Source organism: Aptenodytes forsteri, unplaced genomic scaffold (assembly GCF_000699145.1).
Source record: "Aptenodytes forsteri isolate BGI_AS27 unplaced genomic scaffold, ASM69914v1 Scaffold100, whole genome shotgun sequence".
Lineage (NCBI taxonomy): Eukaryota > Metazoa > Chordata > Aves > Sphenisciformes > Spheniscidae > Aptenodytes > Aptenodytes forsteri.
In genome coordinates this window covers 39,489-54,840 of record NW_008796216.1, presented here as the reverse complement: position 1 = coordinate 54,840, position 15,352 = coordinate 39,489, and positions in this window count along the sequence as shown.

The window sequence follows — 15,352 nt, the reverse complement described above, 5'->3', positions numbered from 1 at the left end:
TCATTTTCGTGGCCCTCCTCTGGACCTGCTCCAACAGGTCCATGTCTTCCTTGTGCTGAGGGCTCCAGAGCTGGACGCAGTACTCCAGGTGGGGTCTCCCCAGAGCAGAGTAGAGGGGCAGAATCCCCTCCCTCGACCTGCTGGCCATGCTTCTTTGGATGCAACCCAGGAGACGACTGGCCTTATCGGCTGCGAGCGCACATTGCTGGCTCCTGTCCAGCTTTTCATCCACCAGTACCCCCAAGTCCTTCTCGGCAGGGCTGCTCTCAATCCCTTCATCCCCCAGCCTGTAGTGATACTTGGGGGTTGCCCCGACCCAGGTGCAGGACCTTGCACTTGGCCTTGTCGCATGCCCCAGACACCAGGGGGAAAGGCTGGAGGAAGGAAGACATACCCTTGGTGGAAAAGGTTCAGTTCAGGAAATATGTAAGCAAACTGGACATACATAAATCTATGGGTGCTGATGGTATGCACCCAGAAGTGCTGAGTGAGCTGGCTGATGTAATTGCAAGGCCACTCTTGATAATCTTCGGTTGATCATGACAACTGGGAGAGGTACCCAAAGACTGGAGTATTCTGTAATGTTTTCCAACTTCATCTTTTCTTGAACTGTTCAATAAGGAATATAAAGATCTTTATATATTTATTGCAATAGACATGCTGGAAGTAGAGATATTTAGAATCAATGTATCTACTAAACACATCTATTTATCTTAATGCTTAAAAAAATTCTCCAAACACTCTCACAATTAAATGCAGTGGGAAGAACTTAACAATTTTTCACTTCTTACAGGAAAATATATTGTTAAATAAAAACAAGTACTGTACCTTAGACTAATAATTTCTCAGAAACAGCAATTATCTATGGAACAAATATACTCCTTTGACTTTTTTAATGGCAGTGAATCATACATCTGAGGGGTCAATTTTCTATTGTTTTTAGCAGTTGCAACCAGTTCACTTCCGGACATTGCAGTTTATATTGGCATTTGCTACCAGTTCATATCTCACCTTGACATACACATAGCTGGAGCACTGAAGTAACAACTTGACACTTATGAAGCAGTAGAGAAAAAAGGTGCTGAGAACTTGAAAGTAAGTTCTGGTGTTCCAGTTGTTGAATCTGCCAAATGAAATTGCTTATTACTGAACTTATTACTGAACTTAATTTCAGATACATTTCTGCCACACTTGATTAATTTATTTCACTCCAATCCAAGAGCAAGAAAAAGACAATTAGCCTTTTTTTCTACATTTACTTCTGAAAAAGTAAGTTGTTCAATAAAGGAAACACTTGAAGTGGTTGTATAAACAGTTTTCTGGGTTCTTTGATGTTCCCTTCCTGGACCATGTCAAGATTCTCATGCCTAAATATTCTTATCTAGTTTTCAGTTAAAGATGGGTTTAGACACTTCTGAAAAGCAAAATACTCTAGAATAAATCTCTACAAAAGATTTTCAGGCAAGCTTAAAGTCCCATTCATTCTCAAATAGAATATGTTTTAGCAGTTGGACTCACAAATACATAACCTGTATTGTTATTACAAAGACTATTGCACTGATATAGAAAGCATTATTAGAAGTTTCTTCCACAGAAATTCTCAACATATAGAAAATCACATTAATAGTTATGACTTAAGCCACATAAATTGCTCAATACAGCATCAAAATAGAAACCAAAAATAATTTGCAGCTGAACTGAAACTTCAGTCATAAGCCATCAACAGTCCCAATGTTTTCTCCTGTTTGAGACTTTGAGACATTCAAAAGATGATTAAATCAGTATTTACTGTTGAACACCTCTAATTGACCTCACAAGATATTTCAGTTGCTGACTAATCTAAAATAGCATCTTTATTCTTGATTTTAACCTATTCTAAATCTGACAGAAAAAAAATGTTTAAAATTTAGTTTAATGATATTTTTGAACACAATTAAAAAGAGTATTTGTCTCACTGCTAAAGAATCCTTGAGTCTTTTATTCCTGGGCAGGAACAAAAATGTGGGAATTTTGAAAAGTTAGAAAGCCTTTTCTCTCAGGTAATGAAACTTTACTTCTTAAAAACTGTGGAAGACAACAGGACTGGCTGAAAACCGAAAAAACCTACTGCAGTCTCTGATTACCTAGTGTGGTTAAAATTTTTTGTCATCTCCAATGAACTTCTGGATTCTTAAAACCCTACCCAGAAAAGTGATGAATCCATCACCTAAACTCAAAAAGTTCATCTTTGAAATTCCTCTTCTGTTGAATCTTGATTCAAGAAGCTTATAAGCACCGGATATTTTCCACATAAAATGTCCCCTACATTCTCCATTCTGTATCTAGAAGATTTGACAGCGCTGACAGCGCCACATTTTTCTCAAGGCTGTGGAGTAACCTCTTCTATTTCTCTGCTTTCTTGCACAGCCATGCTCTGGTAGGCACTCTCAAATCATGCCAATTAGTTTAACACCTGTGTAAAATGCTGCAGTAATCACCACTTTCTTCTAAAAGAACAGAGTTTGTTGTTCTTCTGTTCATTTCTCAGCTCTGCTTAGACCTCTCCTTGATGTTCAGTTCTCTTCTCTACCTTAAAGGTGTTGAACATGTTTCTCCCTTAAGAGCATTCAACTACATCTAGTGCTTTGAGCTGCTGTGTGCTGGGAGGGCAGAGCACACCACCCTTTCTGATAGAGGTGTGCCATTTTGCAGGAAAGAATAAAAGAATTTTAAGAGTAAGTGAGACTTTAATGCAGATAGCTTATAGTGGATAGCAAACTCCAACTTGATTGCTACAGCAGCCACCTGTGGTAATCCAGTTTCCAGACCCTGTTGCAGAGGTTGATTTTATATTTCACTGAGACTGGAAACAGTTGTTTTGTCCTTAAAAATTAATATATATAATCTGATCTAGGTTACTTGTTGCTGCAATTAATTTCTCCCAGTGTCCCTGGTATAATTTGGCAATTTCTTGTTTTTATTAACAAAAGTGACTGTTGAAGAGGTTTGTACAGCAATGTAAGAGCAACTGAAAGACTGTGGTACAGATGATTTGTAGTCTATATGGATAACTATTACTACCTTGACTATAAAGTAATATTCTGCCCTGGTTAGAAACATTTTTTCCTCTGTACTTTTAAACCAGCCTTGGTTACTACTGAAGATTTGCCAGAGACAAATGCCGTTGAAGACTCTCATTAATAATGATGAAACAACAGGGAAGGCAGCTGCAAAACAACAGTTACACTGCAACGTTCTATGCACCTTTCTTCCCTGTATCAGATATAGGCATCCTGCATCTCATACAATTGCAAGAAATTTGTTTTCACATGTTCAGCTATTTACTTTTTCAAATTTCATCTCAGCTCTTAAAAATCTAGTACACTTTTTTTTCAGTCATTATCTGCTTTGTGATGGATGGATCTTCATTTTCTGAAGGAAGTATATTTGACCTCCATGGGTTTTAAACACAGCTGGATTTCTTTTTTACTGAAGAAAATTAGGTAAACCAGATGGTTTCATATAGCTGCAGATTTATATGTTCAGTTTTCTCTCACTAAAATACTACAATTCCAATCAAAGAATGTGGAATAGTGTGGGGTTTTTAATCTGATACCTTCACTATGAACAAATACGCACCTTTTCATAAGCCAAAAAATACCATAGAGCAGTACTCTGTGGTGGTGACGGTAGTAGTGGGAAAGTAAACAAAACCACACTGCAAAAAAAAATCCAAGTGTGGTGAATTAGATCACGATTCTCAAAGTTCTCTGCACAGCAATGAACAACTATAGGAGTCCCTCCTCACTTGTAATTCAGACATTTGTTTCACAGCCCATTTTAAAAAGGAAGGAATCCAGGTATTTCAGAGCCATTACGCCTTCATAACAGACTATTAGGTAAACCAGGGAGGGAGTATGTAAAAATCTTCCTCCCTCCACTTGTCCTAGCATGACAGACTAGTTAAGGACTGATAGAGCACTAATGTAAATGTGAAGACTGAGCTTTCCTTCCACATGAGAAAGTAAGTGATGGGAAGGGAACAGATTTTCTTAAGCAGCAAGAACTTATCCCGGTTCGTTCCAGCGAGCACAGTACCTCATAGGTGCCAAACTTATTGCAAGTGAAGCCACTGCAGGGCTATTCCAAGTGCAGACAGTCCTTTATGCATAAAAGAGCTGGGGTACTTGTCACAAAGGCAGGCTTTAGGTCTTAGTTCTTAACCTTCTGCCATCGCTCTAGCATAGCTTGCATTTCCACTGTGAAGAATGCAGATTGTGTTGACAGTATGGAATGGAAGAGCAGATGAGAATTAAGGCAAGGCCCAAAGCCCCCTTCCCCTTTCACTGCCATTAATTCCGCAAGCGAGCACAGTAAATATTTTGTAAGTATGCTGCAGTATAAATTGTTGAATAAGAATGGAGAAAGAGCAGATGAAGACTTCACAGGCTCCTCCTGGTGTAGTAGGCAGTACAACATCCTCTGCTTCGAGCACACTCTAAAGCAACTGTTTGGCTGAGACTGTCCGACTCTATTAACAGACCATCAGCTTGTTACTATGAGCTACATGGTAACAACCCCAAAGCAGTTGTATTAAGACAACAAATTATCTTATCTTTGCCTAAAAAAAATTCTTCCAGGAGCAGAGAAGAGGGAAGGCGTGTTTTATTTATGGCTATCTATCTTAAAAGATCAAAACAATTAAAGGTTTCATTAACATATCAAAATCATAATTATCTTCCTTGAAGAATGCCCTTTAACAGATTTAAAACTTTAACAAATGATATGGCAAACCAACATAAAAAACATTGCTGTGTAGTTTATTTTAGAATTATTTCTTTACACCAATTTCCTGTCAGTTGGTGCCTGGACAGTTGCAAAATGGATATTTCAAGTGTATGTATGTACTTTATTTCTGTAAGAAATCCTTCTTTTATAATGAGCCTGGTATCACCAGATTATGTAGTTTAAAAACCTTTTCCTTTCTGCTTTTCTTTTCTATGTTTGACCATTCAATTTTAAAGGGAGAGAAAAGCAGCCATAGCCCTAGCAACACTAAAGCCTGCTATTAAGTAAAGGTCTAAAAGGTCTGACATTTCATTTGCACAACCTAATTCAATGGCTTCACAAAACCTTATGCTGTGGAAGAAGAAAGAACTTTGCAGAGTCTGTGGATATTGAAGTGACGTAATAATCTGTGTGCTGGTGGCATTGTTAATCTACCTGGAGAACAAAAGCTCTGAAACCTTCTAGTCAAGAGCTCATGGAAAAGAACTGTCTTGTGGTTGCATATAATGTTAGGCAGAAGATCATCACCTCACTCTGGTTACTTTTGTCTGATTTCTGTGACTGAGTGTGTCTGCTATGTCTGGGATTTATAAATTATTCAGCAAAGAGAGACTGCTTAATGCAGCTTGAAAGTCCAAAACTCTCATGTTCTGCACTTGTATGTACATATATTTATTTATATACCTCTATATAATTTTATATGCATATAATACGCTTAAATCTTGATCTGCTCCTGCATTATTTCATAGCCTAGCTAGAATAATTTTCTTTTCATTGGTAGAGATTACTTCAAACTGTGAATTGGAATATTCAGCTGTATACGGTTTACATTCTAAAATTCATGTCAGTTGGAACAAATCCTTTTGCTGGAGCTAGCTGCTAATATTTAAGCAAAAATTATTTAGATGATGCTTCAGAAGACCATAATTCAGAAGACCAAATGAATTCTGAGTTCATTTGTGTATTATTAGATGGTTTTGTTCAATAACAAAATAAGGTAGAACGGGGCCTACCAAAACTGTATGCACACAAAAAAGGAAGTGCCGAGAGGACAGCATTACAGGGGAAGCTCTCATGCAGAGGATATGCTTTTTCTGGGAAATCAGCACGACTGGTGCCCAAATAAAGTGCCTGTACTCCAATGCATGCAGCATGGGGAACAACAGGAGGAATTAGAGTTTGGTGTGCAGCTGCAGGGCTATGATCTCATTAGCATCAAAGAAACATAGCTCTTTAGGAAGGGCAGGCGGGGACAGTAGGGATGGGGAGTTGCCCTTTATATGAGACAGCAGTAGGAAGATCTGCCTTGGAACGGATGGTGAGCCAGGTGAGAGCTTATGGGTAAGGATTAGTGGACAGACTAAAATGTGTAACATTGTGGTGGGTGTCTCCTACTAACTGTCTGATCAGTGAGAATTAGATAAAGCCTTCTTCAGAGCTCACATTTGCACATATTGGTTCTCACGGGTGACCTCAGTCACCTGATACCTGTGGAGGGGTAACACGGATGGACACAAGCAATTCAGAAGGTTCCTGGAGTGCGTTGGTGGTAATTTCCCGCATAAAATGAGTAGAGGAGCTTACAAGAGGATGTGATCTGTTGGACATCATATTTACAGACATGGAAGAAATGGTCAGGGATATGAAGATTGGGGGGCAGCCCTTGCTGTGGTGACTCTACGATGGTAGAGTTCAGAATCCCAAGAGGTGGAAGCAAGACAAAAGGCAGGATCACAGGGCTTCAGGAAAGCAGACTCTGGCCTGTTCAGGGACCTGCTTGAAAGATTCCCATGGGATACACTTCTGGAGAAAAGAGGTCCAGGACATCTGGTTGATATTCAAGGATCACTTTCTCCAAGCTCAAGAAAGATCCGTCTTAACAAGCAGGAAATCAAGCAAAAGTGGGAGGAGGCATGCATGGAAGAAAAAGGAATTCCTGGCTAAATGCAAACGTAAAAAGGAAGTGTACGAGGGGTGGAATCAGGGACAGGTGACCCAGCAGGAATATACAGACACTGAGCATGCAGAGATCCAGTTAGGAAAGCAGAAGTCCATGTGGAGTTAAATCTGGTGACGGATGTGAAGGGCAATAAAACGAGCTTCTATAGGTATATCAGCTGTAAAAGGAAGACAAGGGAAGATGTGGATCCACTGCTGAGTGAGTCAGGGGACCTGACGGCCAAGGACATGGAAAAGGACAAGGTACTCAAGGCCTTATTTGCTTCGGTCTTTACTAGTCAGATTTACCTTCAGGAACCCCAAGCATGTGAGACCAGACAGAAAGTCTGGAGCAAGAAAGCCATGTCCTTGGTGGAGGAGGATCAGGTTGGGGAACATTTAATCAAACTGGACATACACAAATCTATGAGACCTGACGGGCTGCACCCATGAACGTTGAGGGAGCTGGCTGATGCCATTGTAAGGCCACTGTTGATGAACTTTGAAAGGTCATGGTAGTTGGGAGAGGTTCCTCAGGGCTGGAAGAAAGCAAATGTCACTCCTATTTTCAAGAAGGATAAGAATAAAAATCTGGGGAACTACAGGCCAGTCAGCCTTACCTCAGTCCCTGGGAAGGTAATAGCATGAATCCACCTGCAAGACATTTCCAACTGTATCGAGACAAGAACATAGCTAGGAGTAGTAAGCATGGATTTATAAAGGGGAAATCTTGCCTGACAAACCTGCTAGCTTTCTACAATGAAATTACTGGCTCATTGGATGAAGGATGAGCAGTGGATACTTTTTACCCTGACTCAACAAGGCTTTCAACTCTGTTTCCCATAACATCCAGAAAGACAAACTAATGAAGTACAGACTAGACAAATGGATTGAAAACCGTCAGAAAAGCCGGGCTCAGAGGGTTGTGATTCGCAGCACAAAGCCTAGCTGGAGTCCAGTCACTAATGGTGTACCCCATGGGTCTATACTGATGCCAATACTGTTTAACATTTTTATTAATGACCTAGACAACGAGACAGAGTACACTTTGCAGATGATGCAAAACTGGGAGGTAGGATTGATAGACAAGATGTTTGTGCTACCAACTGGCTGGAAAAATGGGCAGAGGAATCTCATGAAGTTCAATAAATGGAAATGTCAAGTCCTGCCCCTGGACAGGAACAACTCTGCACCAGGACAGACTGGGGGCCAAACGACTGGAAAGCACCTTGGCAGAAATGGGCCTGGGGTCCTGATGGGCAGCAAGTTTAATGTGATTTGAACACAGCCTTGCAGCATTGAAGGCCAACAGCATCCTGGGCTGCATTAGGAAGATCATTGCCAGAAGATTGAGGGAGGTGATCTTTCCCCTCTACTCAGTATGGGTGAGACACGTCTCTCCCTGGTATAAGAGACATGGACATACTGGAACAGCTCCAGTGAAGGGCCATGAAGAGAATTAAGGGTCTGGAGCATCTGCCATAGAAGGAGAGACTGAGAGTTTCTCAATGATATCCAGAGACAAGACAAGAGGCAATGGGCACAAACTGAAACACAGGAAACTTCATTTCAAAAATAGAAGCATCTTTCTCACTTTGAGGGTGATCAAACAGTGGAAAATGTTGTCCTGAGAAGCTGTGGCATCTCCACCCTTGGAGATATTCAAAACCCAACTGGACACAGCCCTGAGCAACTTGCTTTTTTTATGCATTCTCTGAGCAGAAGGGTTGAACTAGATGATCTCCAGAGGTCCCTTCGAACATCAACTGTTCTGTAATTTTGTAATTTTATCTGTTATGGTTGCATATCTTAATATAAATGACCGCATTTTTGCAACTCTGTAATGAGAGAATTTATTTTTAATTGTTATCTTCACTGATCTGTAATATCCAATGGATATCATAAAGCAGAAGGTTGGGTTTTTTTCAGATGGAAGCTGCAATTCAATACCATGGGATTATTAGCAGTACAAAGTAAAGTAAATGCTTTATCACAGTCTTTTGCAAAACTACCAGAAATTATTTCAACACAAATCCAGTGCAAAGAATTTTACTAGGCAACCACAACCCATAAGAACAGGAACATGAACAAGTAGTGGCCACTTCTGATTTGAGATGCCATGCTGTCTTCCTTTTGCTTCTGAAGGCCTTGGGACTGTATGTTTAAGAAGTTTTTAGTTATATCTGCCTTTCGGATATGCCTATGAGCAATTGCAAAAGTTATGTCATTAGTATGTGCTGTATCTAGACTTTTCTCATGGCCATGACATTATAGGACTTTTTAGTATGGAAACTGGAAGAAGCTTTTCTATCTAAAATGAGAGGGTTTAGAGCTCTTAACACTTGCTCTGACCTTTAGAAGTAGAACATGAGTTACAGTCCTTCCTTTAATGAGGGATTTTTATCAACTCAATCATTCTTCCAAGTATTCTCTACCTATTTTACTTTATTTTATAGAGAACAACATTACTTTGATGAAGAAAGAGAAAATAGATCTGATATATGATATATGTTTTATATCTTTTCTACGAATAAAAATCTCCGCACCTAAGAGTTACCTGGCTAGATGAACAGATTCTTCTACCTATTCTGCTAATAATCAGTCAAGGGAATTGGAATTTAGGTGCTACATTTTCATTCTCTAATTCAGAAAAATGCTGATGCTAGTGGCTATTAAATTTATTTTTTTTTCCCCTCAAATATAGAATGCATTCTTTGAGAGTCCTGTATACACCAACTAAAGAAAAAGATCATGCAACCAAAATACAAATCATGATTCACATAAATTAACCTAAAAATGGTAAACCTACTACACTTTAACAAGAAGCACAGCCACCTATATACATCTTGTATAAAGGATTAGTTATGTAAATTATCACAACCAATAAATGACACACAGACTTCATAGTAAATAATTTCACAGCTACATAGCAGAAAAGACAGATTTAAAACCAAAATGAAAACAAATTAAAAAGAAAAAAACAATCTGAATGTGACTAGGGAAAATACCTTAAAATATCACTGAACATATCAATGCACAAGGTAGAAGTCTTAGGCCTCATTGAAATTGGGTTTTATATTGACTTCAGTAGGATTTCACCTTTGCAGCGTTACTCCAACTCACTTTTTTTGGGGGAAAAAAGTAGTACTTTCAGTGATATAACAAAATGAGCAGCAATATATCTTATCTAAACTCTACATGAGCCACTGGCTGGCAGCAACAAGCATTACAAGACTTGACAGTATGGAATTTTAAACCCGACACAGTCGTATCAATCGGAGGGCACAAGCCAGAGCAAAGCTTAATAGTCTGGTGCTTCCTGCATTGATGACAGCAAAAATAAATCCGTAAGCCAGGCAGTTTTAGGAAGGTTTCTTTCCCAGCCCTTTTAAGAAATACAGGTTTCACTTAAGCCACAGACCAGCACAAGATGCAATGAGGAAAAATTGTACTATATTTTAACCAGGTAAATGGGTATTGCAAAAAACCCTGTTCCATGATAGCTAATATGAGCAGCCAAACAAAACTAAAAGCAAACAGCAAACAAACAGGAAAAATAATCTGACTTATTAACTAAATATAAATGAAAGATACTGAGTAGGACAATTCTCTGAGGATAATTACCCCCTTTCACATGGAGCATTTGGCAGGATGAGACCAAAGAAAAGGACATCCCATACAGTTCCCTGGGAAGTGTCCTTCTAAGTCAGAAAGGCCTGGAGTACTTCAGGGAATTGAGGGAAAAAATTATCCAGGACAACAGGTTTGGAGCACCTACCTGATAACTTGTATTAAGTGATTCCTCATCTGAAGCTCTTACATGTTATGAAGAGCCATGAGAGGGGTTGCACATTCCTTTTTCATAACACTTGAAAATAAAACACAACTGAAACCCAAAAGCCACAAAAAGGGAGTACCCCATTGTCATGAATTCTGACTTGCCCTTGTCAAATCACTTGGCAAGTCATGCAGCACTAAATGGAAACTTTGACTTTATAAATAATGCAAAATTAAGTCTGCATTACTCTTTTTAATACGATACACACCCGTAAGCTCTAACCTGTACTTGCTAATTGTCAGTCGCATTAAAAATACCTATCAAAGACTTAATAGGATTAAACATAAACCATATACAAATGAGAATGATAAAAATACTTGTCCCCCAGACATTATTGTTTGAAATATCACCTTCAAAACTAGCATTATTTATCACTACTTGATTTTACATCAAAGAATAGGGATTTGAGACTTTGCAGCCAGTGCTGCTTGCAGTGTTACTGTAAAATTACATCCATACCCAATGAGAAATATCATAATCAGTTCCCATTGCAAGTCACTTGGAATCTGCCTGGTCCAATTAAATAACTGTAAGACGATTCTGAAAGACATATTTTCCCCAGAGCATTGCAGAAATTTAAAATGAACCAAGTAAATTAGCCACAGTATGTAGGTGGCCTGCTCTCTGCCTGTAGGAATACTTTTTAAGCATTTCTAAGATCTACTCAACTCATTCACTTTGTGGCTGATAACTGTAACAAATACCATTTTCTTTCCAGGCAAGTTTTGCCTCATTTGTTTCAAAAGCATGTACTGGATGTAGCAGTTGTGTAAGAGTCGTGATTTGTAATTATAAACTAGAACATTAAGGCCTAGCTTCTGGCATAGGTGCAAGTACCACGACTGAAAACAAAACAAAACAAAACAATGTGGAAACAACATTCAGTTTGAGATCAGTAGTAATCATTACTTAATGATGACTTAATGACATGGAAAAAGAATACACTGGGTTTTTTTTGTAATGGTGAAACATCAGAATTACCTTGAACACATTTATTTTTATAGAGTAAGGAAGAAGTGGAATACATCCATAAATAATTGCAGGACAAGGGATCAAATTAGTGCTGATGTTAACATTTGTATCCTACTTTCTGGTAGGAAATGGAGGTTTGGAGTTATCAGAACAGGGGCCCTAAACATTTCTGACCTACCCCCAGAAATACTGCAAAACATTCACCTGACCACATGATGCAGTAGTAATCCATTCCTTTCCTACCATTATTTATGCTGTGATTGCAACCATCTCTGCAAAATGCCTTATTTTTATCACTATAAGTTATTTGAATACACCTCAGGCTTTCAGTTACTTCCATTACAGAAACACTATATTGCAGCATTTCTGGGTCTGTGATAAGAACTGTAATCCTCCCCTCATTTTATCAGTAACCATTCAAATGGACACAACAGATATATATTGCTGCCTCAGAGTTCATATGTTTGTTTATATTTTCTTATAAAATTTATTCTCTGGTACTAGAATGAAAAGGCATCTACAAAAAAGAAGTACATAACCAACCATAATTGTTTTGGAAATTAAATACATGAAAGTCAGGAAATTAAATTCCCAGTGTTCAAGTTTAGTATTAACCCAATTCACTTGTGATCATGTATGGAAAAGTCATTTCTAGAGGACATCAATTGTACTTTGCTATTTGTCAAATTATAAGCAGAGCTGATAAGGTAGTTTGACACTTCCCATTAGAAGCAGCTGTTTTAGGTCGCCAGTAACATCAAACTTGAAATATGCCAGCTTGAATCTCTGCTTTAGGATTATTTCTTTTTCTGTTCATGAGTGCTCAGTAGATTTAGTCTATGAAAAAGAAAAGAGAGAGGTCACTTTATCGCAGCTTGTAAGTGCCTTCATGAGGAGAAAATACCAAATAGTAGAGAGCTCTTTAGTCTAGCAGAATAAGTCATAGCAAGAACCAATGGCTGGAAGATAAAACAAGGCAAACTCAAATAGGAATTAAATGTACAATAGAGAAGAGAGCTCTTTAGTCTAGCAGAATAAGTCATAGCAAGAACCAATGGCTGGAAGATAAAACAAGGCAAACTCAAATAGGAAATAAATGTACGTTTCTTTTAAACTGAGTAATTTATCTATAGAAAGAAAACTACCTGGGAAGTACTATGAAATCCATTTTTTAAAACAAAGTGTCTTCAAAGCAAGAGTGATATCTTTCTGGAACATGCTTTCATTGCACAATATCAGGACAAATGCCAGGGAAAATGTCCGTTACTTGATGACCTGAGCTATGCAAGAATGTAGCCTGTGAGTTCTGAGATACAAAGGCTGAAGAGAATTCAGCAAATCACACAGCATCAACAAGAAGGCCCAAGCAGAATAAGGCAGCAACTAAAATCCCTGACATTCCAGTCATAAGTATCTATCTGACTAAGAAAATTGATACAAAGACTGGCTTAGATTTCCCTGGCTTTAGAAGAGAAACAAAATGACATATGTGGCCATGTAAAGACATCTTTTCTGTAGGTTGTGATGGTCCTAAAGCCTTCCAATGTAAGCAGTTTGGCAGGTGTACAGGGAGGCACAGGCATCTGTGAAGTCAAAACATCCAGTTCTCATGCTCTTCCTCTAAATGCATTGTGAGGATCTGTTTCTCTGATATTGCTGGAATCATCTTAGTTCTGAGGTCATACTCAGCTTTCCCTGACTATTATTGCTAACTCCTGAGAACAGTGAGAAATGATGCTTTCTGAACTTTATATGTGGGTTTTTTTTTTTGTTAACTGCGGTTTTTTTCTTCTCTTCACAATAAAAACACTACAGTTGTCTTCTCACTGACTTCAAATTCTCAGTTATTTCCTGGGGATGTGCCTTGCATTTGAAAGCCCAGTTTTTAATGCTAATACATTTGTTTCTGATAGCAAGCCCCAATAAAAATCAACTGTTCTACTTTCTAGGTGGACACAATGTTTTAATGTCTCATGGAATGCAGCTTATTTTTATATTCCCTTTAATCCATTTAATGCAACCAAACTGCATAGTAATGGAATTCTTTTCAGGTGCAATGGAAGTTGCCATACATCTGTTCACTCTCCTCAATATTCACTGTATTGAACGATGTCTTATCCCCCAGGATGTGTCTAAACATCTGCTTAAAAACCTTTTCAGATGGTACCCTGAATCAGTAACAATTCAGAATTCAGTAAAATTCTGTCACATGTGCAGTAATTATAAGGTACAGCTGAAAAATCCTGAGACGGTTTATACACGGTAAGCTTGCTAGATAGCTACAAGTTGAACTTCTGCAACAGTTGCTCCATAGACAGCTCAGAAAAGTGTTACCATTATTAGCAATACAGTCACAACATTATTGCATTTGCATGCATAACAGATTATGAAGTCCATGAATATATTCTGTTTGAAATTGTTGAGGGGTTATGATGAAAGAGAGAGGGAAAACATATGTGCGTGAATGCTCGTAGGGATGGGAAAAGAAGTAACAGGCACAAAAAGTAACATAATGAGAGTAAATAAATGTGTCCATACCACCATCATATTTTTAGGGTCATTTCACTGTCCCTGTCGAATTTAGTCCTGGATAGATTTGATTTTTTTACTCTTCCTCTTTTACTCTTCTCCAAGGGAAGAAAATGAGACAGAGCTTCTTTTTCCTATTGGGCTGTTTCAGCCTTTTTCTCTCTAGTTAGCATGGCACTTTTAAATTTCACAGCACTTTTTAACCAGAATTTTTTTGTTGGCTTTATTCTCATTTTCAACTTCTAGTTTATGCTGTTTTCTGATAGAATTGAAATGCTTCTAGAACTTATGCTTTCCCAACAAATAGAGAGATAATCAGTTTCACTACTTAACCCAATAGAAAAAAAATAAATCATATGTTCCTTATCATGTGAATACAAGCTTACTGTATAAAACATATTCACCAGTTGTTTTGATTAGTAGTAATACTTTCATTAAAAAGCAGACATAAAATTCACCCACATAAAAATGTACATATCTACATACTTGCATTGACTTCATATATCTTGTTCTAACAAGAGACAATAAAAGAAAAAGTTTTTTTTCCAATATATCTTTCATTTTTTAATCTTTATTTCCTGCATGAATATCAACATACTACATATATATATATGAGATATATATATCTCAACATAATACATTGGCTGATGTTCTGTCATTACGTTCTAATAGTTGGTGTAGTGCCTAGAGCTTAATTTTAATTCACGGTGCATCAATAACAATGCAATAAGCATCCTTTCCTTTGTAAATAAGCATTATTTGAAGATCAGCTAAATGTTCATAAAAGTTATATATACAGCAATGTTTACCTGTTCATCAAGGAGTATTCAAATTATAGACTTCCAGGGCTTTTTATTAATCCCTGAAATTAAGATTGCATGAAAGGCTTCTCTGGGCAATATGGATGTATCAGCACAGCTGATGATAGGTTAGAAATCTCAGATATAGTCTACCAGATAGCATAAATCTGCATACTGACAAAATTATCAGAGTCTTCCCAAACTACATACTACTGGTTATTGTTGTCCTGGTTTTGGCAGGGATAGAGTTAATTTCCTTCCTAGTAGCTGGTACAGTGCTGTGTTTTGGATTTAGGATGAGAACAATGTTGATAACACACCGATGTTTTAATTGTTGCTAGGTAGTGCTTACACTAGTCAAGGACTTTTCAGCTTCCCATGCTCTACCGACTGAGAAGGCTGGAGGTGCACAAGAAGCTGGGAGGGGGCACAGCCAAACTGGCCAAAGGAATATTCCATACCATGTGACGTCATGCTCAGTACATAAACTGGGGAAAGCTGGCCGGGG